Source organism: Artemia sp. Qi Xiang Cuo, chromosome 5 (genome assembly GCF_049724085.1).
Source record: "Artemia sp. Qi Xiang Cuo chromosome 5, ASM4972408v1, whole genome shotgun sequence".
Taxonomy (NCBI): domain Eukaryota; kingdom Metazoa; phylum Arthropoda; class Branchiopoda; order Anostraca; family Artemiidae; genus Artemia; species Artemia sp. Qi Xiang Cuo.
Window position 1 is genome coordinate 40,453,779 of NC_142798.1, and position 24,113 is coordinate 40,477,891.

A 24,113-nucleotide genomic window follows, 5' to 3' on the forward strand; every position below is an offset into this window, starting at 1 on the left:
TCTCAAACAGCCCTGGTTATGGCCATGGAGCAATATTCCTGGAGCAATATATGAAAGAACACTCATTTTTAAATGAAGACAAAGTAGAATTTCAGTCACATTTTCAAATCAGTTTGTACCCCTTATTTTAGGAAATTGTACCAAGGTTGACTATTCAAGACAAACAGTTAGGATTCAAAAGTATTCAGGATGAGAACAAATTGAACACATCATTGTAAACGTGCTTGTCAATGTAGATAAGAGTGACTCTTCTAATCTAAGAATGGCTTGATGCATGAAGGTTTTGGTTATGGCATTCATGGCCACATTTTGCTTGAAGTCTATGACTGCAGCACAATCTCTTGTATTTCATTGTCGTAGTACAATATTTAGCATATGCTCATGGCTTTTATCCTCATTTCTCTTCCTTCAGGTCCTAATCTGACTAGAAATTATCCATGTTAAGGAAGGTGTGCATCAAGGTGGGATAACCTCACCATTGCTGTTCAACAAGTATATAATAAAACTGCTGAACCTTAAAAAGAAGTAGAGGTACATTACAATTGTCTCTTGCTTCTGTACTGTTTCTCATAAGTAGTAAAACAGATATTAATAATAATCATAGGCAGCACAAAAGCGCTGCCTAAGTAAAGAGAGATGTGGGCACAGTGTATTATTTATTTACTTTTTTCGTTTTAGACCAGGGCACTTTGTATTAAAGGAGTTGTCATAGTAACTTCGAAAAGGGCTCATTCAAATGGAAATTAAAAGGGCCAGTGCCTTTTTTAAGTCTAAAGTCCTTGGGGGGCAACTAATCCCCCTCCCACACCCATAGTTTCCACAAACACATCCAATCAAAATTATGAGGATGACAACCAAAATACTGCCCTCAAGGCAAGGGTTGTAAGTTACGCCCTGGGGTGTATAAGGTTTATATAGAAAGGGTGATTGTATTAACTCAGGAGGGGGCTTGTTGGATTGCTAATCAGAAGTTTTAGTGCCATTTTTGGAATTCGGTGTGATAGGAGGGTGGATACCCACCCTCACCTTGTATTCAAAATGCATCTGATAGAATTTTGGAGAGGCCATTTATTGTAAAAACTTCAAAAAAGCTCATTCAATTAGATATTCAAAAGGCTAGTGCCATTTTTAATAGTCGAAAGTGATTGGAGGGCAACTAACTTTGAAAGGTCTTGAAATTCAGCACTCAGGGCAGTGTTTGTAAGTTATGCCCTCAGGGATTATAAGATTTCATAGGCAGTGCAATAGGGCTGCCTAAGTAAAGAACAATGTTGGCACAATGTATATTTTTTTTGTTTAAACCAGGGCACTTCGTATCAAAAGAGTTGTCATAGAAACTTTGAAAAGGGTTCATTCAATTGGAAATTGGAAGGGGTTGTGCCCTTTTTAATAGTCAAAAGTGATTCGAGGAAAACTAAGACCCCTCTCACACCCATTATTTCCCCAAATACATCCAATCAAAATTTTGAGATAGCCATTTTGTTCGACGTAGTTGAAAGGTCCGGATGTCCTTGAGGAAGACCTCCCCCCCACTGCCCTCAGGGCAAGGACTGTAAGTTATGGTCTTGGGGCATATAAGGCTTTTTACAGAAAGCGTTGTCATAAAAACTTCAAAAAGGGCTCATTCAATTGAAAATTGAAAGGGCTAATGACACCCCCCCCCAACCCTCAAAGCAAGGGTTGTAAATTATGCCCTGGGGGCATATAAGGTTTTTTATAGAAAGCGTTGTCATAGAAATTTCAAAAAGGGCTCATTTGATTGGAAATTAAAAGGAATAGTGGACTTTTTAATACTTAAATGTGATTGGAGGGCAATTAACCTCCCTCTCACGCCACCATTTCCCCAAACCCATCATAAATGTTTACTTTTAAAACTTTAATAAATCAAATAATATTAACATTTTTATTACTAAATATCCGAATATGTATATTAAACTGACAATGCACATTCATTTGCATTTTTTTCAGTTAAGTGCACATTATGTTCTGGCCTTGGGAAGGCATAGGGGTTTTGAGCCCAACTTAAGTTCATTTCTGCTTGTTTTGAGTTTGACTTGGTTATTTCTTGTAATTTCTGTTCATTTTGGGTTTCATGTATTTAACGATGCTGATTTGTGGTAGATTCACACTTGGCATATTATTTGATTTTATTTTTGCCCATTTTTTGTTTAATGGAGTTCTTTGCTTTTCTTTGAAAAACTTATTTTGTGGAAAGTTATTTTAATTAATTTCTGTTCGTTTTATATTGACATAGTCTTATCAGGGAAAAAGACAATAATACTTTAAATCTTTTCGTTTTTTTAAGACTTTATAGTTTGACCTGCTATTTGTACGCTGGAGAAAAATTTTCAGCAATTTTTAACAACATGCAGTGTTTTAAAACTCTGGCCACAAATAGTAGTGTTTAATTTAGTTTAGGACCTCCTCAGGTTGACCTGAAATGGAAAACTTGATACCATTTGCGAAAAAATCTGTTTACTTACTTTGATAGCTTGGATACACCTATGCTATTTTGATATGGTTAAATTTTAAGTGCAGAAGTAGCCCCGAAAGTATGAACATAATACCCTCAGTTGTTTTTGGGATACTGCTGAGATGCTTTATTGGGAATTAGCATTAGCACAGCGCATTTTGATTTAATCTTAATGGAAAATTTAGTTTTTAAACATAATGGGCAAATGGTAGGGTGGGCGTGGGAGGAGAATTAGTTGCCCTCTTATCACTTTCACAATCACTTTCGCTATTAAAAAGGGCATCAGCCCTTTCTATTTTCAATTGAATGAACCCTTTTTGAAGTTCCTATGACAACTCCTTTGATATGAAGTGCCCTGGTCTAAACAACAACAACAACAAAAAACAACACATTTCACCCACATTGATCTTTACTATAAAAATGTCAAGCCTTCCAATCACTTTCGACTAATAGAAATGGCATCAACCATTGTGATTTCAAGTCGATTGAGCCCTTTTTGAGTTTCTATGACTACACTTCCTATAAACACCATATATGCCCCCAGGGCATAAATTAAAGCTCTTACCCTAAGGGCTGTGAGGGTGGTTGTCATCCTCAAAGACCTAATTTCCAGAACTTTCAATATATATATATATATATATATATATATATATATATATATATATATATATATATATATATATATATATATATATATATATATATATATATATATATATATATATATATATATATATATATATATATCTCCGTTAAACAACATGGCTATCTCAAAATTTTGATTGGATATGTTTGGGGAAATAGTGGGCGTGAGAGGGGTGTTAGTTGCTCTCTAATCACTTTCAACTATTAAAAAAGGCACTAGCCCTTTCAATTTCCAATCAAATGAGCCCTTTTGAAGTTTCTACAACAACACTTTCAATAAAAACCTTATATGCCCCAGGGCATAACTTACAACCGTTGTCCTGAGGGCTGGGAGGGGGGGGGGGGGTGTCATCTTCAAAGACCTAATTTCCAGAACTTACTACTACCTTGAACAAAATGGCTATCTTAAAGTTTTGACTGGATGTGTTTGGAGGAATGGTGGGGTGAGAGGGGGGTTAGTTACCCTCAAATCACTTTTGACTATTAAAAAGGGCACTAGCCCTTTGAATTTTCAATCAAATGCATCTATCTATAAAAACCTTATGTGCCCGCAGGATATAACTTACGACCTTTAACCTGGGGACTTTGTCGTCCTTAAATATATAATTTCCAGAATTTTCAACTACGTTGAACAAAATGGCTATCTCCAAAGTTTCAATGAACGTTTTTGGGGAAATGGTGGGCGTGAGAGAGGGGTTAATTACTCCCCACTCACTTTCGACTATTAAAAAGGGTAATTTCAATTTCCAATCAAAAGAGCCCTTTTTGAAATTTCTACAACAACTTTCTACATAAACTTTATATGCCCCCAGAGCATAACTTACAACCCTTGCACTGAGGGGTTATCATCCTAAAAGACCTGATTTCTACAACTTTCAACTACATTGAACAAAATGAATATCTCAAAATTTTGATTTGATATGTTTGGGAAAACGATGGGCGTGAGAGGGGGGTTAGTTGCCCTTCAATCACTTTTGACTTAAAAAGGGCACTAGCCCTTTCAATTGCCAATTGAATGAGCCCTTCTTGAATTTTCTACAACATCGCTTTCTATAAAAACCTTATATGCCCCCTGGGCATAACTTACAACCCTTGCCCTGAGGGCTGTGCGGAGGAGGGGTTGTCATCCTTAAAGACCTAGTTTCCAAGACTTTCAACTATGTTTAATAAAATGGCTATCTAAAAATTTTGATTGGATGTATTTGCGGGAAAGGTGGGCGTGAGAGCGGGGTTAGTTGCCCTCAAATCACTTTCGACTATTAGAAAGGGCACTAGCCCTTTGAATTTCCAATCAAATGAGCCCTTTTTCAAGTTTCTATTACAAACATTTCAATAAAAACCTTATATACCCCCAGGGCAAAACTTATAACCCTTGCCCTGAAGACTGTGGGGGGAGTAGGGGGAGATGTTGAATATTGTTTATAACAATTTATAAACACAAATAGTAATGGAAGTCAACATGATAATCTGATTGATAGAAACACCCTATCATACTGCATATTATGGAGTAATAATATTTGTCTTATCACCATTTTTCTCTTTTTAGTTTTGTGCAAACCTAGGGTAAGATACTCTCAACCCCCAACTACTCTTGTTCTAGATATCAGCTAATCTCAACTATCTAAACATATATGCATTTTTGTATAGGAAAGATACTTTTAAATCAAGATATCTGTTCAAGATTAGGTACTGGCTGAGTATTTGTCTGAGATAAGGTAGGCTGCTGCCTATATGCTGGGCATATTGCCCTATATCCAATCAGAAGGAGGGTCAAGTTGAATTTTGAGTGGAATGATTATTAAATTTAAAAAGAACATAAAAACCATTTAAGGGCCTAGTGTGTTCACCTTGTCCCTATTTAACTAATGGCATCAAGTAAATACTTATCCAATACCTAGGCATTAGGAGGGAGACTGGGAGGAACTAACAATTGAATTCCAGGTTGTTTTTGCTTATGTAGAGCATTGACAGGAGGTTTAAATAATAGATGAGTCCATATTTCTTTTTTGTACCTGATTTCTATGTAAAAAAATAAAATTACCCAGAACAGCAGGAAAAACTGCTATGTTATTGATGTGAATATTAGACTAGCCTAAAGGGTTATGCACTGAAGAGTAGGATACTATGATTTCCAAAATCTACCTCAAAATCTTTAGAATGCCTTTTGCTAAATCACATCTTATAATTCTAGATTAACTGGTAATTGTGATAGCTAAGAAATAAACATACTTAATTCAGATTTTTCCTTTTGAATTCAAATATAGCCTTATATTGTGTTTTGCAAACTTGCTTTACCCCTACTCACCCAAATTGGTAAATTTGTAGTTTTTAACATGATTTAAGGTAAAATGCTACTGATTTAGGCTAATTGTTGGTATCTTGGGAAGGGGTTAGGTTAGGAAAAATGAAACTTTTGAGGATAGATCTATAGACTAAAGTAGGTTTAGTCTATATGTTTTGACTGATTTTGACATAGTTTGACTGGTCAGATGTTCATGGAAATGTAGTCTATGATAAATTGATGGGTCTTTTCATTAACATTGATATCTCGTGATCTTTCATAAGATTCATGAAGTTCTTTTTAAGTTAAAGAAGTTTTTATTTCCCAGCCAATGACTAAAGGGAAAAGACGAACCCCATTACAAGAGGCCTTCCTTAAGGAGCAATTTTGAGTCCCCTTCTGTTCAATTTGCATGTTTCAGACACAGTATATAAATTATAGGCAGTATGATCTTTCCCTATCTCACCCATTATAAAAACCTGGACCAAGGTGCAAGTGCTTCAGAGAACGTACAAACATAAGCAACATTAGATCTTTTCATGGGTAGACGAGTCAGATTTCTCTTGAATGCAAAACTTGGCTTCAACATTGGAACACTAAATTTTGAAGAAACTAATTTTATATTAATTTATTCCAATACATATATGAAAATCGGTAATTAGTAGTGCAATGTTATTATTAGATTTTTTTTAGGAATTAAAAGTACGTTTCAGTCTCAAGTTGGTTTCAAAAGCATTTTGAGAAAGTTTCTGCCAAAATACATGTTCCAGGGTAATTGGACTTTTGATGGCAGATCAAATGAGAGGAGCTGTTTGTATGCACAAATGCAAAAATAAGTGGGAGGAGCTGTTTGTTTGCACCAAGAATGAAGAGCTAGAAATTATCTGCAGTAAACTTACTGCTATATCTTTATACTGTGGTTTCAGAATTCCAATTATCTCACTCTTTGTTTAGCCTTTATGCAGATGATTTGATTATTTGGAAGTCGGGAAAGGATATAGAAATTCTCCAAAGTCTTATTCAACAGGATATAAGATTAGTTCAGAGATTTTCTTCAGCTTTTGGCTTTCAATTTCAATTAGTAAAACCAAAGCCATTATATTTGCAAATTGCTCAAGAGATCCTCCCGATAATCTTCAAAAAATTTTCTCTACTTAAATTCTATATTGCAACTCAGTGAAGCTACTCGGCCTATGGTTAGATTCTAAAATGTTATTGCATGCACATATTAATTCTTTGAAATCCATGATCATTCAGAGACTTTGTGTTCTAAAGAGACTGGCTGGAAGTAAATGGGGATGCCACCCTAAAGAAATCTAGGATTTTTATAAATTTTCTTCTTTTGTTTAACAGCAGCCGGGCTTTTCAGTAATACTATTTAGCCCTTTTCCTTTTGCTTCACTCTATGTGTTACAGAGCCATTGGCTTAATTGCCTTATAATTATTAAATATTTTCAGATATCTTTCAGTAGATCTTTCGACTCTAGGAGTTCAATTATGAGATGATAGATGTCGATTTCTATGCTCTGTGTGCAGGTATAGTTGGCTAGGCTCTTGGCTGATAGTGAGATTTTGTGGTTTTAGAAGCAATTTAACAGTTTACAAAGCAAGGTATGTTGTGTAGACGTCAGACTATTTCATTCAATTAAGCAATGGTCATTTGTTTCATTATTCATATTACACTGCCTGCAAAGTGGGGACAGGGGAATTGAACCACTTGAATTAGAAAACTTATACGAGAATGCAAGAAAATTTAGTCCATTTGTTCCAGAACGAATTCTATGATAAATTTTAGAAAAATACTTATTGGGAAAGGGGGAAAGGATAGGATTATTCTTATTAAAATTAATATCCGATAGTCTCCATTGGTAAATATCTCTAATCGGGATTGGTCTCCGACTTGGCTGGTCAATATTTATAGCATTTTTTGCTATTTCATCAACCTGATGATTACCACTTATGCCAGAGTGGCTAGGAATATACTGAAAATTAGTTCTTATGCCACTTGAAGCAATATTATCTATAATACTGAGACAATGATAAGGGTCAATGTCCAACTTATAAAGAGGAGCTGAGGCCAGCAACTCAAGGCTTGATAAAGAGTCGGAATATACAATAATATTATTTGAATTTGCAATCAAAGGTTGGTTTTCCTTAAGGTGTTCTAATGCCATGATTATGGCATTTAACTCAGCAGACATTATAGATAAATTATTATATAATCTCTCGCCCATTGCAATTTTCAGATGAGGAAGGAAAGCACCACTTGCTACCTTCTCATTCATTTTTGACCCATCAACAAATATTTGGAAGAGATTTTTATAGGTAATTGTATTAAGTTCAGCAAATTTTTTCTGGACAAAAGCAATGGGGGTTAAATCTTTATTCCACTTTGAGAAATCAGTATTTATTATGGGAATTGACCAATTCCATGGTGGGGATTGGGGGAAAGTAGGTGCAAGACTTTGCTGGTACGGGAAACTTCTTCTGAATATTGGCATACTCATCTGCAATGCCTCTATACATGGCTGGATTTCTTAACCAATTATGTAGGGTGTGTGAGCTATTTGATTCAATTTTTGTAAGATGTTTTGTTAAGAGAAAGCTACATCTCTCCCTTATTGTTGTTAATCCACTCTCCATAAGCAGAAACTTGGTGCTTCTGGGTTTCCTAAGACCAAATATGAGACGTATTATATCATTTTGTGTTGTTTCAATTTTTTGCATCTGGGTCTTTGCATATGCACCATAGATGATGAGCCCGTCAATATGGGGTCTTATATGTGATTTATAAAACTGGAGTAAGGTTTTCTCCTTACGGCCTCAGGGCGTGGAAAGAAGTCTTTTTAGTATATTTGTTTTTCTATAGCATTTTTTTATTGTGTTGGAAATGTGGAGGTGGAAATTAAGTTTTTGGTCAAGCATGAGACCTAGGTAATTATTATGATTATCTTCTGGAATAGTTTTTTCATTTAAAGTTAGTTTTGCATTAACATGGTTTTGCTTTTGGTGAAATTGGATTATTTTTGCCTTGGTAGGTGCAATGGGTAAATCTCTATGTTGAGAGAATTTTTCAAATTGGAAAAGTGACTTTTGCAGATTTGACTGTGCTATCTCAAAGGTGTTGCCAGATGACCATAGCACCAGATCTTCAACATATTGTAGATTCGTGTGGGGGAGGTTCATGTCCCAAAGATATAGGGCAAACAGGAGGCAACTGAGGACTGCTCCCTGAGGTAGGCCTTTGGTTATTGTCTTTTGGGGTGAAGAGGCTGAACCAACACAAACAATGAAACTTCGCACTTCTATCAAGGATTTTATAAGATACTAGATCTACTAAGATACTTGGGGGGTAGTCCAAGGTTTGCAAGTTTGTTTAAAAGGATTTGGTGGTTCACATTGTCATAAGCCCCTTCAAAATCTAGGAAAGCTGCAACTAGAACATTATTTTTTGAGAATGATTCATTTATTGCATTTGTTAGCAAAATGAAAGCATCTGTTGAGGAGTGGTGTTTCATGAATCCAGTTTGAGTGTGAGGGATCATATTATTTTTTCAACAAACCAGAGGAGTCTGTAATAGATCATTTTCTCAATTATTTTCCCCATCACAGGAGTAATCATTATGGGCCTATAGGACTCAGGGTTATCTTCGGGTTTATTTTTCTTTAGGATTAGTAGGAGGGACGAACATTTCCATATATTGGGGAACACAGAAGATGCCCAAGCGTGATTATAACAATTTAGCAGTTCCTGTTTGTATGAAGGGGTGAGATTCTTTATCCATGTAGGGTGTATATTGTCATAGCTGCCCCTAGTTTTGGTCCTAATATGATGTATTGCATTATTCATTTCCTGGATTGAAAATGGACTAGTTATATACTCGGATCCTTGGCGTTGTTGGTAACTTTAGTTTATGGGAGTTGAGAATATTTTGCTTCAATTATTTGTTGTTCATTTATTAACAAATTGGGTTGCAAACAGCTTAGCTACTTCCTTATCATAGTCATAATGGGTATTATTATGAATAAGCTTATACAGGAGTGGGTTGGGGAAGTCTTTTTCCCACAGACGTGGCTTGTTAATTTATGTGTAATTGGCTCATGTGTCTCTTTGGAGAGATTATTTGCAAAATTATTCCAGTACTTATGTTTAGCATCTATTATAGTCCTTTTTAGATTATATTCTGCTTGTAATTTTTTTAAATATGTAGTAGGTGATGTTTTTTTTATGAATGCTCTCCTAGCTGCCTTTTTTGTTCTCCATTTATTTTGGCACTCGTTTGTCCACCATGCTTTAGGAATGTGTTTAGGGAAGGTTTTCTAGGGTGTTGTCCTGGGGATAGCATGATTAGCTGTATTTATTAGTAAAGATGTCAAGACTTCAGCATGTGTGTCAACTGTTGTGTTTGAAATGCATGAATTTTGGGTGAAACTTGTAATTTCATCATTTAGCTTATTTTGGAACATATACCAATTTGCTTTAGTGTTGATATATTTGGAGGTATGTGATAGAGTTTCAGCAGGTTCATTTAGGGAGCAAACTATAGCAAAGTGGTCAGTACATAGACTATCAATTTTATTTATATAAATTTTATTCAAAATGTTTAATGACACAATTTGTAGGTCAATTGTGGAGAATCTGCCAATTTTGGGGTTGAAATATGTTTTCAGGTTTGGAGGGGTAGCAACAGCTAATTCAGTATTATTTGAATTCATATGCTCAATCAATTTACCAGCTTTATTTGCTGGTTTATTCCCCCACAAAAGACTGTGGGCATTGAAATCTTCACAAATAATGATATTTTTTAACATATTAGAATTATTTATAAAATTAAAGAAATCCATGGCATCTTTAGTTTGACCATTAGGGTTATAAAAGCTTATTATGTAGGTTTTTGTATTATTCAGCCAAACACTGATACCAATTGCATCAACATCATTTGCAAAATATGGAAAATTGATGCCACAGAATTTTATATTATTTTTAACTAATAAAGCTACTCCACCTCCTTTTCTCTCTGATGATTTATCCTTTCTCAGGATAGTATATCCCAGAGATTTAGTTTGTTGATTTTGGGTTAAATGAGTTTCCTGGAGGCAAGCAATATTAATGGAATTATTATTCATAAAAGATATTAGTTCATTTAGCTTATTTTCTGTGAGTGATCTTACGTTCCACTGGAGTATTGATATGTGTTGTGTTGTTGCTTTATTTTTCGTATGACTGTGTATCAATGTTCAGCTTTGTTAAAAGTAAAGCAAGATCTGTTTTTGCTTGAATGAGCATATCATCAGGGATGTAGATTTTTGCCGATTCTGAAATTATTTTTGGTTTCTTTAATTGATGTATGCTCATGGCCTGAAGTGCATTATAGACCAGATTAAAAAAGTAAATATTTGGGGATTGCATATTTGGTTATGGATCCCGTTCGTCGGTTGAGGAAAGAGTTCCTAGTTGTGTTTCTGGTTTGTTTCTTCTTGGGAGGGGGGGGGGGGGCCACGCGGACTTATAATCAACACGCCGGGGGGCGGGTTTAAGTTGTTATTACTTCTGATAGAGATTTTACGTAGAGGGCGTAGAAGATGGGGTTGTATATGGGGTACTTGATGCATTGAGGGCGTTTGACTTGAGGGGTTTTGGTTGTTTCATTACGGGCTTTATTTGGTATTGTTGGGCAGCATTTGCTTCCATTGCTGCAAAGGGGTATGGAATGGCCTTCTCTGTTGCTATTTGGAGTGTTAGTGCTCTTTTCTTATATGCAGGGCAGTGATTTATTGGTAGATTCACGTGGGCCTTTGCAATTGATACATGTAGGCTGAGTGTTGTTGCAAGTTGTCAACTCTTTTAGGTTTGAATGCTTTAGAATTGCTACACTCCAGAAGAATTTCATTGCATTTGTTTGTTGTGTGTCCCAGTTTGAAACACTTCTGACGATGGATAGGCTTTGGTTTGTATTCCTTGTGTGGTTTGATTTGCCCAAATAGGAATAAATTTTCTGGGATGTTAATTTTTTCCTTCAGTGTAAATAAGAAGGATCTACTTGTTTTTTAGGCCATTAGAGTTAGGTTTACCAAGTTGGGCAACATTTTCAACTGGGATTGTGTTTACAGCCCTATCTGAGAGCCCTTCTTTTAACTCCTGAATGGGTATTTCTGGGAGAACATTATAAACTACTATTTTTGTTGGGGATTGTTTTGGGTTCCATTTAGATGCATTAATTGGGGTATTCAGAAGGGATTTTAGATTAATTATTGTGTCTGCTGATTTCTGATCTTGGACAGCTATTAGCAGAGATCCATCACAGTGAATATTAAGATAGAACATTGATTTTAGCAATTTGAAAATTGCAACTCTTATTGCAGTAATCTTTTTTATTTCAAAGGGGGTAATATGAGAAATTTTAAGGTAAATTCCTAAGTTTTGGGAGGGAGGATATTGGGCAGGGAGAGGGGAAATGCTTTTGATTGGGGAGATTTTTTTCCCTTTTTTAGAGCTTCTAGAAAGGACCTCTTGAAACCCATTATCATCATTTATAGTGACATTGGCCCCTACACCGATCAGCGGCCGACTCTCAGAATTGGAGTTATCATGTGAGCTTTCTGATAGTGATTTTGACCAGCCAGGATGGGTATCACTTTCACTGGTCTTTGGGATGGAGTCTAAGGGGACTTTTTTTTGGAGGATTTCTAAGCATTGCCTATTGGAATAAGCTTTAAACAAAAACAAGAAAGGATATTACAATGATAACAAACCGTCTGCACTCTACTGTAGGGAAAGTTTCAGGATCAAAAGAAACACCACAGTATGGCCCTGTGGAGGATTTGAGCCCGATTGGTTTGGTACAACTACTGATTAATTGAGATAATAATTCACAGAAATTTATTTTAAATTTCTTAAAATATTGCTGCTGTTGAGATTGATCAGATCTAATCTAAAACATGGTATCCAATTCTTCTCAATTCGTTCATCATCTGCATTTAAAACACTGGAATCATTACAAAATTCTGCTATTTGAATTGCTCTGGCTTTGCACAGGCATACTTCTCTGTCTAAATTAAAACAGCTTTCTGGTTTGGTTTCCCTAAGTGAAAGGGCATCCAGTCAAAGGAAGAAATATGTCTAGCAACTTCAAGCTTATGGAAGTAAGCATTTTGTGTATAATCATACCTTTGCATTGAAGGCAGCTTGCACCAATGGCCATTCGTCTTGGAATCAGTTTCGATTGGAGTCAGTATTTCCCCCATGCGCACCCATTTACTGACACTCCACCGTGGGAAATGAGCCCACCTATTTGTCAAGCGGAACTTATTCCAATAAATAAAAACCAAATTCCCAATCATGAGATTCAGACTATTCTGGCTGAACAGATTTCGAAGTTGTACCCTAATCACAGGAAAATCTATTCTGATGGATCTGTTCAGGAGTATGTATTCCATCACTGAACCTTAGCCTTTTTTCACCCCTCCCTTTGGGACCTTCCATTTTGTCAGCTGAATTATGTGCTATTTGCTTGACCCTACATGTTCTCTTAAATTATAGCATTGTGGAGGAGAATATTCTTTGCCTTTCTGACTCCAAATTGGCAATACTTTTGCTCAAAAAAATTAATATGAGTTGCCAATGATAAGGACCTATTCAACATTAGAAGACAGCTTCTGAACCTCCAGTCTAAAGGCAACCAGATTTATTTCCAACATGTTCTATGCCATAAAGATATCAAATATAATGATACTGCTGATTTACTGACAGCCAAGGCTTGTTTGTTAAATCCAGATCCTCTCTCCGACTTCAACTCACGTGATATTATTAGGCAAAGATATAATGTTAAACACAGTAAATTGCCTTTATATCCTTTGCATACCATATTACATAGAGTGCTATATTACCATCTAAAATCAGGTACCCTTTGTCTCAGTAGTTTGTTATTTAACTGGAAGCTACATCAATACCTTCTATGCCGGGTCTGCTTTGCAACGGATGAAATAATCCAGCATATTTTAGTTGATTGTCAGCCACTGAGTGTGGAAACTATTTCCCTTAAACTTCTTTGCTTTATGGCAAATATTTCTTATACCTACATTTCAACCCTGAATTCGAACCTGTCTTGGCACATAGATAAAAAGATTTTTAAGGCATCTATTGAAATCTTAGAAAAGAGTCTAATTGATTAGTCTTTATTATTGCATAATGATGTCATTAAAAAGAAGAAGGCTATTCGTCATTAGTTCTGGAGAGTGTAAAAGAGATCGGGATTGAGCATAAAGAGCCGTGTTGGTACCAACCGGCCTGTAGGTCTTAAATTACTGGGGAAAGGTGACTTAAGTACCCGCACTTCCCGCAACCCATCAGCAGAATCTAAAAGTTTAATTGGGATGATTGGTTTGCTTTAACTGATAAGAAGACTGGATTATAGTTGAGGACAATGGATTTCTAAATATGAAGGTAGACATGTTCCAAGCCATAAAGGTATCAAATATAATGACACTGTGGATTTACTGGCAGCCAAGGCTTCTTTGTTAAACCCAAGCCCTCTCTATGACCTCAATTCATGTGATATTACTAGGCAAAGATCTAATGTTAAACACAGTAAATTGCCTTTATCTCCTTTTCATTCTAGATTACACACAGTGCTATATTACCGTCTGAAATCAGGTGCCGTTCACAATAGTATGATATTTAATTGAAAGCTACATCACTCCCCTCTATGCCGGGTCTGTTTTGCAACGGATGAAATGATACAGCATATTTTATTTTATTGTCAGCCACTGCGTGTGAAGACTATTTCCCTTAAACGTCTTTGCCTTATGGCTAATATTTCTTATACCTACACTGCAATCCTGAATTCGAACCTGTCTTGGCACATAGATAGAAAGATTTTTAAGGCATCTATTGACATTTTAAAGAAGAGGCTAATTGATTAGTGTTTATTATTGGATAATGATGTCATTAAAAAGATGAAGGCTATTTGTCATTTGTTCTGGAGAATGCAGAAGAGAGCAGGAGTGAGCATGAAGAGCCATATTGGTAATGGCTGGACTGTAGGTCTTAAATTGCCAGGGAAAGGTGACTCAAGTACCCACACTTCCCACAACCCATCAGCAGAATTTAGAAGTTTGACTTGGATGATTGGTTTGTTTTCACTGATAAGAAGACTGGATTATAGTTGAGGACAATGGATTTCTAAATATCTGATGACATCTTTTGGAGTATCAAAGGGGTGAAAGGACTTATTGGTAGTTCATATACTCTGCTATAAATTTTTGGAAACTTCTTTTTTAAACTTACAAATTAAGTAAACATACCACTTGATACCTTTTTTATGCTCTTTCCAAGTATAATAATTTTTTTTTTGTCAGAAATGAGTTTTACCCCCACCACATATATACTAATTCAGGGTATATATTTGCACTTTAGAGGGGGGGGGGGGGTGGGGGTAAAGTGTAAACTTACCTCACATTTAAATCAGAAATAAAATTTACCCCCACCCCCCTTAATGTGCAAATATATATCCTGAAATGGTATATATAGGAGCAGGAGTAATTCATTTCTAACAAAAATGACTATTATATTTGGAAAGAGCATAAAAAGGCATCAATTGGTATGTTTACTTTATTTGTAAGTCAATAATATGATCAGCAAAAAATTTACCTTAAATTCTACTCAAATAACAGGAATTGCATTTTCAGAACTAAGCCAGAGAAAAAGGAACTTATAACTGAAAAATAAAGGTAAAATGTTGTTTTGTCAAAATTTCAATAGGTATAGACCTGTCATGTAGGCAAATTTCAGGACCTCTAGAGGGAGAAGGAGTGAAGGTAGGTACTTCAAAATACCTTCCCAGTACATACTACACTCTGTAGACCCATCCCTGGAGGTTTCATTTTCTTAACCTAACCCCTTTCCAAGACAGCCAAAAGTAGCTAAATTAGAATATCCTTTTGGTTTTTATGGACTGTTTGAGCCCTTTAAGGGGTCTAAAATGTAGTTTCCCCAACAACCAATTATTGAATAAAGAAAAAGCATAAACATATGCATCAAGTGAGGGTAAAAATTTACAATTGTGACCTATGATAGAGACGTGTTAAGAAAATAATTCTTTCTTTAAAATATGTATAATGACCCTAGTTAAAATCCAAGGGGAGAACCTTTATCCTCAAATCTTTCCTCTTTTTCCCTTCTTTTTCCAGCTTAAAAGAAAAAAAGTTTATTTTTGCATGCTCTCAATGCAATGTGTAAATCTTTTGAAATTGTTGCTATAAGTTTATTTTTATAGATGACATTGAAACATGTTATTAAGTTCCATATTTTAATACAAAATTTTTAAATTTGCTTCTAAAATACATTGAAGAATATCTTAGAACCTATATACTAACAGAATATATACCCCACCTACCTAATGTGAATATATAAACCCAGAATTGCATTCTGAATCTAAATATAACCAAATGAACTTTACCTTAACCCCTATATATATCCAAATCAGGGTATATATTTTCACATCATGGGGGTGGGGATAAAATTCATCTGTAATTCAAATGAAGAATATGTTTAGACTCAAAATTTAATTTTACATACACATTTGCACACTAGGAGGGTGAAGGTATATATTCTGTTAGTATATAGGTTCTAAGATATTCTTTAATGTATTTTAAAATCTTGTTTAAAAAAAAGAACTTAATAACAGGATTCAATGTCATCTGTAAAAACACACTTGTAGCAACAATTTCAAAAGATTTACAGATTTTCTTGAAGCATGGAAAAAATCATAATTTTTTTCTTTTAAGTTGGAAAAAGAAGGAAAAAAGAGGAAAGACTTGAGGATAAAGGTTCTTCCTTTGATAATATGTTAACTAGGATCATTATACAGATTTAAAAGTAAGAATTGTTTTCTTAACATGTCTCTTTATCATAGGCCACAAATGTAAATTTTTGCCCAAATGAGGTAGGTTATTCCCTTTCATCCTAGCTAAATTATGTTGAAAACTGGAAGACTTACCCCATAATGGTCAAACAGGTACTTTTAATTTTATAGGGTAAAAAACCAGTATCCAATTGAGCAAAATTACATAAAACTAAAACCTTCACATCTTGTTACCAAAGAGAAATTGGGAAGAATTCTATATATCATAAAAAAGCTAAGAATCTAAGCTATACATCAATTTGGTCATTATTAAAAGTGTTTAAGATCAGACACTTGAAATTATTAGTTTATTGACTGACCTACAAGGACTTCTTTTTGGAAATACCAATTATCCTATTTTGATGTATATTTCCTTTTAAGCAGTGTTTACAAGTGTGTCTAGCTAGAATCCAATGTCTAGACATGTGTCTAGCCAGAATTCATTGTCTAGGCACTAACCATTCACAAGTAAAATTGGTAAATTTTTTATCAAATCATATTATTGACTTACAAATAAAGTGAATATACCACTTGATGCCTTTTTTATGCTCTTTCTATTTATAATAATCATTTTTTTTGGAAATGAATTTTACCCCCACCCCTATATACCAAGTCAGGGTACATATTTGCACATTAGGGGGGTTGGGGTAAAGTTTGAACTTACCTCCCATTTAGATCAGAAATAAAATTTGCCCCCACCCCACCTAATGTGCAAATATATACCCTGAATTGGTACATAGGGGCGGGGATAAAATTAATTTCTGAAAAAAAAAATGATTATTATATTTGGAAAGAGCATAAAAAAGGCATCAAGTGGTATATTCACTTTACTCATAAGTCAATAATATGATTTGGTAAAAATTTGCCATCAAATTTGGTGCTTAGCCAGACATGCTAGACAAAGTGCTTGGCTAGACATTGCATTCTAGACTCTAGAACTCAATGTCTAGGATTTTTAGTTACAGCCAATCAGAATGTGTCAAGTTCCACTATTTTCATCATTTATGTTTACATTTTTAAACTGATATTTAATTTTTGTTTTCCCATTAATTGTTTTTTTCATTTTAGGCAGATATGCAACACCAGACATAGTAGTGAAGCAAACTAAGGCAATTGTTTTGCTTATCTCATCCATGATCTTGTGACAGTAAAAATAGGGATTACAATTTTGAAAGTTTTGCTGATATAAGCCATCTTGATTGGCTAGATATGACAATTTGTAGATTTAGCTAAGCACCAAATTTCACTTGTGAACAGTTGTTTCCTAGACATTTGATTCTGGCTAGACATGGGATTCTAGCTAAACACACTTGTGAACACTGCTTTAGTGTTTCAGTTTTATTTGCATAATAACAGAAAGCTGACTTTCTTCTGATTCTAAAAATTAACTTGTATTGCTTGATATTTATTCTATAAATCACAAACATTGAATATTATTTTTTCTTTTCAATTGCTTGTCAAAACTGAGACCATATTTTTAATTTATACTGACAAATTATTGGTGAAAATTGGATTAAGAAGGGAGAGTTCTTGTTACTGCCCTCATATTGCATCATGCTGTAGTAAAATAGAGGTGGTCCAAAAACCCATTGCTATTTTTCCATAATGCCAAAGAAAAGTGGTCTTTCCCAAAAAGAGGTCTTTTACTGGTAAATATTTATCAAATCATATTATTGAGTTACAACTAAAGTGAATATACCACTCAATGCCCTTTTTTATGCTCTATGAATATAATAATCATTTTGGTCAGAAATGAATTTTAGCCCCCACCCCTATATAAACCAATTCAGGGTATATATTTGCACATTAGGGGGGTGGGGGTAATTTTATTTCTGATGTAAATGAGAGGTAAGTTTAAACTCCCCCCCCCACCCTCCTAATGTGCAAAAATATACCCTTAATTGGGGGTTTTATGGGGGTATAAATTTCTTTATATATGAGCAATAGAAAATTGTCATTTACTCTTATATAGAATGCAGTATAAAGTCCAACAGAAGACAATATCTTGCTTTCTCCTATTATGTAGAATGATAAAAAAGTCATACAGATAAAATTTTATGCCTCATTCTTTTATAGAGCAAACATAAATAAAGTTATACAAATTACTTTTTATACCTCATGCTATTATAGAGCCAGCAAAAATAAAGCCATACAGATGACTTTTTATATACCTATCTCACTATTATTGAGAAAACATGAATAAAGTCATACAGATGACTTTTTATATCTTACACTATTATAGAGAAAACATGAATTAAGTAATGCAGATGACATTTTATACCTTGTACTATTATATAGCAAACATGAACAAGTCCTACAGATAACTTGGTATTTTTATGTTAAATGCACTCTTTTATATATGTCAAACTGGAGATACAACAGAAAACCCATTTTGTATGGGTTAATTCAAGACACTGCTATACAGTAATGAATGCTTAGCATGGTTTCCAATGTGTTGACAATATTTAAACTGTTGTTTATTGGGGCTTAAGAGGAGAAAAAGGTACCTAGGTTAGGTTAGGTTACATATTTAATATATGCTATGCTTTACAAATGACTTTTTATGCCTTGTATGTTTGTAATTATACGTTTCTATTTCTAGAGAAATGATGGAGAATGATATAAAGTCTTCTGTATGACTTTTTAAACATCAAATTATTGTTAAGAAGTATTAATAAAGTTTTACAAAAGACATTTTGGTTTTCTTATTTAATATAACATCTATAACATTGCTGGACCTCGTAATTGTAAACGACCATGAAGCGCTCTTAAACGTGGCCCCACTACCGCCCTTTGGTGCAAGCGATCACGCTGCCATACGATGCTCCCTTAGACTGTATCCAGAAAAATCAGTTTTTACCAAACATGTGTACAGAGATTACCGTCTGATGAAGCAAGAGTTGGCGGGGCACGATTGGTCCTTTATCACTGAGAATGATGTTGATAAATCGTGGAATATGATGAAGAAAATACTGCTAGAGGTCTCAGAGAAAAATACTACAGTAAGATGGGCTCGTAAAACCAAAACGCTACCATTTATGACCAAAGAATTGAAGAGAGCAAGAAATAAGAAGAAAAGGTATTGGAGACTATATAAACAGAATATACACAATAAGAACCACTACACAAAATATACCAAGACACGAAATCAAGTCAGAAATCTATCCAGAAAGTTATTTGAACAGCATGAGGAGGCTGTAGCAGCAGCAAGCAAGTTAAATCCAAAACGCTTTTTGGAATTATGCCTCAGCCCGTAAACCTGGTAGACACTCTGTTACGCCACTTAAAGATAATGACCGTATAATAGATGACCCAATAGAAATTCCCTATGCCGTAAATAGGCAGTTTACATCTGTTTTTACTCCACCTGATAATGCCCCTCGTCCAGACCCCCCCCCTATCCAAACCCTCATAACCCCGATGCCTCCGCGTCCCGGCAATAGGGGCGTTGTGGCGGCACGCCGAAAAAATTGAATCCAAATAATTCGGTGGGACCTGATAGTGTACACCCAAGGCTTCTTAAAGAATTGCATGTTGAACTATCAGGCCCACTCACTTACCTTTTTCAGAAATCCCTTGATGAAAAGTGTATCTCGCAGGATTGGCGCATGGCCCACATAACCCCCTTACATAAGGGTGGCAGCAAAGAGGACGCAAGCAATTACCAGCCAATCAGTGTCACCTCTGCAGTCGGGAAGCTACTAGAAGCAATTGTTAACACTGCAATCCTGAAACACTTGACAACCAATAAACTATTCTCATCATGTCAGCATGGCTTTAGGTCTGGTCGGTCGGTTGAAACAAACTTGATTGATTCTTATAATTATATCACCGATCTTCTAGACCAGGGGTTCCCAGTCGATATTATACTACTCGATTTGGCAAAGGCGTTTGACAAAGTCTGCCATAAAAGACTTCGAATCAAGCTCCAAGCGATTGGGGTGAGTGGTGGGGGGGTTGATGCAGTTCTTAACAGATAGGAAACAGATAGTTAAAGTATTTGGCGAGGATGGAAGGACGTTTTTCACCGAGGTGGCCACTGTTGGAAGTGGTGTCCCCCAGGGCACAGTTTCGGGTCCGACTTTATTTAATATATATATAAATGACGTGCCAAAGATCCTAAATAACAAAGTAAGCCTCTACGCTGATGACTCGAAACTTATCGGTCGTGCAGACACAGCAGAGAATATTAAGTCGATCCAACTGGACCTCGATACATTCACTCACTGGACTAATATTTGGAGGCCTGAATTCGACGCATCGAAATGCAAGACTCTCCACCTTGGGAAGAAAAACCCACACACTCAGTACCGTTTGGGTTGTAGGGATGGGTCCTGAAATGCCATTTTCAGTAGCCACACGGAGAGATATCTTGGTGTCTTGGTAGACGACGAATTGAAATTTCATATTCATGCACAAGTGACTATTGTAAAGGTTAATCAGACTCTTGGCTTAATCAAGAGAAAGTTCACTAGCAGATCTCCAACTGTTATGACCATGCTATACAAGAGTCTAGTTTGACCAAGGCTAGAGTTTGGAATGGGTATCGCATACCCAATCAATAAGACAGACCAAGTAGCTTTAGAATCAGTCCAGAGGAGGACAACGAAATGTGTTAAAGACTTCTATGATGTCCCTTGTCCATCCAATCTTCGTAACCTTAGTATACTATCTCTAACATATCGTCGCAAACGAGGTAATGTGATAACAGCATACAAGCTTCTAAATGCTGAGTATACCATTCCTGGCCTTTTTCAACCGGACAATTCAAACAGAACTTGTGGTCATTCTCAAAAGCAATTCCGAAAACGAGCCAACACCAGACTAAGGAACAAGTTCTTCTCAAATAGAGTTGTCAGCTTGTGGAACTCCCTTAGTGAAAAAACAGTAACCTCTACCAGCGTGGATGCGTTTAAGTCATCAGTGAAGAGAGAGTGGCTCAACAAACCGTGGGGCACCATTGGGGACGCCACAAATGATGATTAACTATCATCACTGAAGCTGGCGGACACAGGATTCGTCCTATCGCTAGCAAGTGCGATTTAAGGTATTTAAGGTAATAAGATCCACTAAAATGTCATACAGAAGAAATTATATTACCACACTGATACATAGAGAAAACAACAAGTCATTTGTAAGAATTTATTCATGTTTGCTCTATACTAATATGAGGTATAAAAAGTCATCTGTAAGACTTAATTCATGTTTGCTCTATAATAGTATGAGGTATAAAAAGTCATATGTAGGACTTCATTCATGTTTGCTCTACAATAGCAGGAGACATAAAAAGTCATCTGTATGACTTTATTTAGGCTATTCTATAAATGAAATCATGTAGGCATATGCTATAAAAAGCCATCTGTATGACTTTATTTATGTTCACTCTATAATAGCAGGAGACATAAAAAGTCATGTGTATGACTTTGTTTAGGCTGCTCTGTATATGAAATCCTGTAGACCTAGGCTATAAAAAGCCATCTGTATGACTATAGGCCTGTTTTTTCACTCATCAATGTGCTAATATTTTACATCTTTTGTCAGAAAACGCTTAAAAGTGAAATCTTTGAACAAAGATCTTACATCTTTGGTTGTTTTTGTGCAAACGTCTTTCATCATTCTGCTCTGATCAGCGGTCTGAAAACTGATGAGTAGATCATCAAAGTTCTTTCATCATTGTTCTATATGGCAGAAAGATGGCGTCTTTCACGTATTTTGCTAACATCAGCGAGCTGTAAGATCTTAGAACAAAGATGAGTTGAAAAAACGATAATCTTTACAGAAAGATGTAAGATCTCAGTGCTAAAAAACGGGCCTTATTTATGTTTGCTCTATAATAGCAGGAGACATAAAAAGTCATCTGTATGACTTTATTCATTATGCTTTATAGTAGAATGATATAGCCTATTAAAAAGTCATCTGTATGACTTTATTTAGGCTGCTCTATATACAAAATCCTGTAGGCATAGGCTATAAAAAGCCATCTGTATGACTTTTTGTTGTTTTCTCTATGTACTAGCAGGAGGTATAAAAAGTCATCTGTATGACTTTATTGAAGTTTGCTCTATAAAAGAAAGGCATAAAAAGTCATATGTAGGACTTCATTCATGTTTGCTCTATAATAGCATGAGGTATAAAAAGCCATCTGTATGACTTTATTTATGTTTGCTCTATAATAGCAGGATACATAAAAAGTCATCTGTATGACTTTATTTATGTTTGTTCTATAATAGCAGGAGACATAAAAAGACATATGTATGACTTTTTTCATTATGCTTTGTAGTTGGGTGATATGTTATAAATTCATCTGTGTTTCTCTATTTAGACTGTCGTATAAATGAAATCAGGTCGGCATAGGCTGTAAAAGTCCATCTGTTTAACTTTGTTATTTTCTCTAGCCTATGCATAAGTAGGGTAGGCTGATACAATTTTTTCTGTATGGCATTTTAGTGGATCATAGCCTATATGAAATAAGAAAACCAAAAAGTCTTCTGTATAACTTTATTCATACTTCTCTATAATAATTTAATGTTTTAAAAGTCATACAGAAAACTATATCATTCTCCATGTTTAAGGAAACACAATATCCTATTGTCTTTTGTTTAACTTTATAGTACTTTCTATATAAAGGTAAATGACAATATTTGTTGCTTAGAGCATATAGAACCAACAACTTTAATAGTCAAACATTGCTCACCCCTTAATTGATATATATAGGGGTGGGGGCTAAAATTAATTTCCAACAAAAATGATTATTATATTCATAAAGAGCACAAAAAAGGCATCACATGGTATATTCACTTTGGTTGTAACTCAATAATATGATTTGGTAAATATTTACCCTTTTAACCTACAGGATAGGCTATGCAATGAATGTTCCTTATAGGCTATCATTCTTTTCTTCAAATTGATCTAGCCTAGTGGTTCATTGAAACAGAGGACAATTAATCCTAAATATACAACTCAGGACACATTATAGATTAGACCATTAGGGGGAGGGTTAGAGTGAACTTGCAATGAGAATGAATATTATATTTGGATCAAGTTCTGCTTCTAAAGATGTCTATTTCTTAGCTAATTCAATACTGTTAATCTAGAAATTAACCAATCACAATTACTAGCATTAGAAGAAAGATTGGCTATTATATTATCTTCTATATTTTTCGGAAGTTCAATTGGAACATGTGGATGCTAATTCTAAAAGCTCAACTCAGTTCTTTTACATTGCGCATTCAAACTGTATTGAAATTAGTCCCATTCATGCAGTTAAATTGAAAAAGGACTGAAAAGAACGTTAATTCACTTACGGTTAACTTGTCTGCTGAAATAGTATATTACTTAGATTCTAAATTTTCAACTAACCACGCTAGAAATGGCTGCCCGTAGTGATGAAAAGGATAATTGTCAATTTTTTAATTTGGCATTGAAATCCTTAAAACCTTGAATGCGGCTAAATTCCATACTTTCTTAAGGCACCGTTCAGGTCAGAAACAAACAGTGAAGTTACGTAAGATAAGTGAAAACATAGTTTATGTAGAGTAAAAAAAAAGGGAATTTTTGAAGCTAACGTGAACAGGAAAAAACAATGTACATCTGGCATGAATCGCTGTCTTCACCATGGCGGTTTCACACGAAGTCCGCCAAGTGGGAACAGCTTTTCCGTCCATTAAATTTGACTTTTCATTAAATCCCTTTCTTCATTTTGACTTTTTTTTGGCTAAGTCGGCCAAGTAAAACTACTTTTTATTCATTGAAAAACAGACTTTCCTTTAAAAAAAAAGGTCACTTAAAATGTGCCTAATTTACGTTTTGAACC

General features: G+C 35.2%; 1 protein-coding gene across 1 annotated transcript in view; it reads right to left on the reverse strand.

Moving 5' to 3' along the window:
- Nucleotides 1-23,686, reverse strand: part of Psi (P-element somatic inhibitor) — a 53,344-nt gene extending 29,658 nt beyond the window's left edge. The window contains exon 1 of the mRNA XM_089089581.1: nt 23,605-23,686. The gene's annotated coding sequence lies outside the window, so the exon portion shown is untranslated. The remainder of the gene's footprint in view (nt 1-23,604) is intronic.
- Between the last annotated feature and the right edge of the window lie 427 nt (nt 23,687-24,113).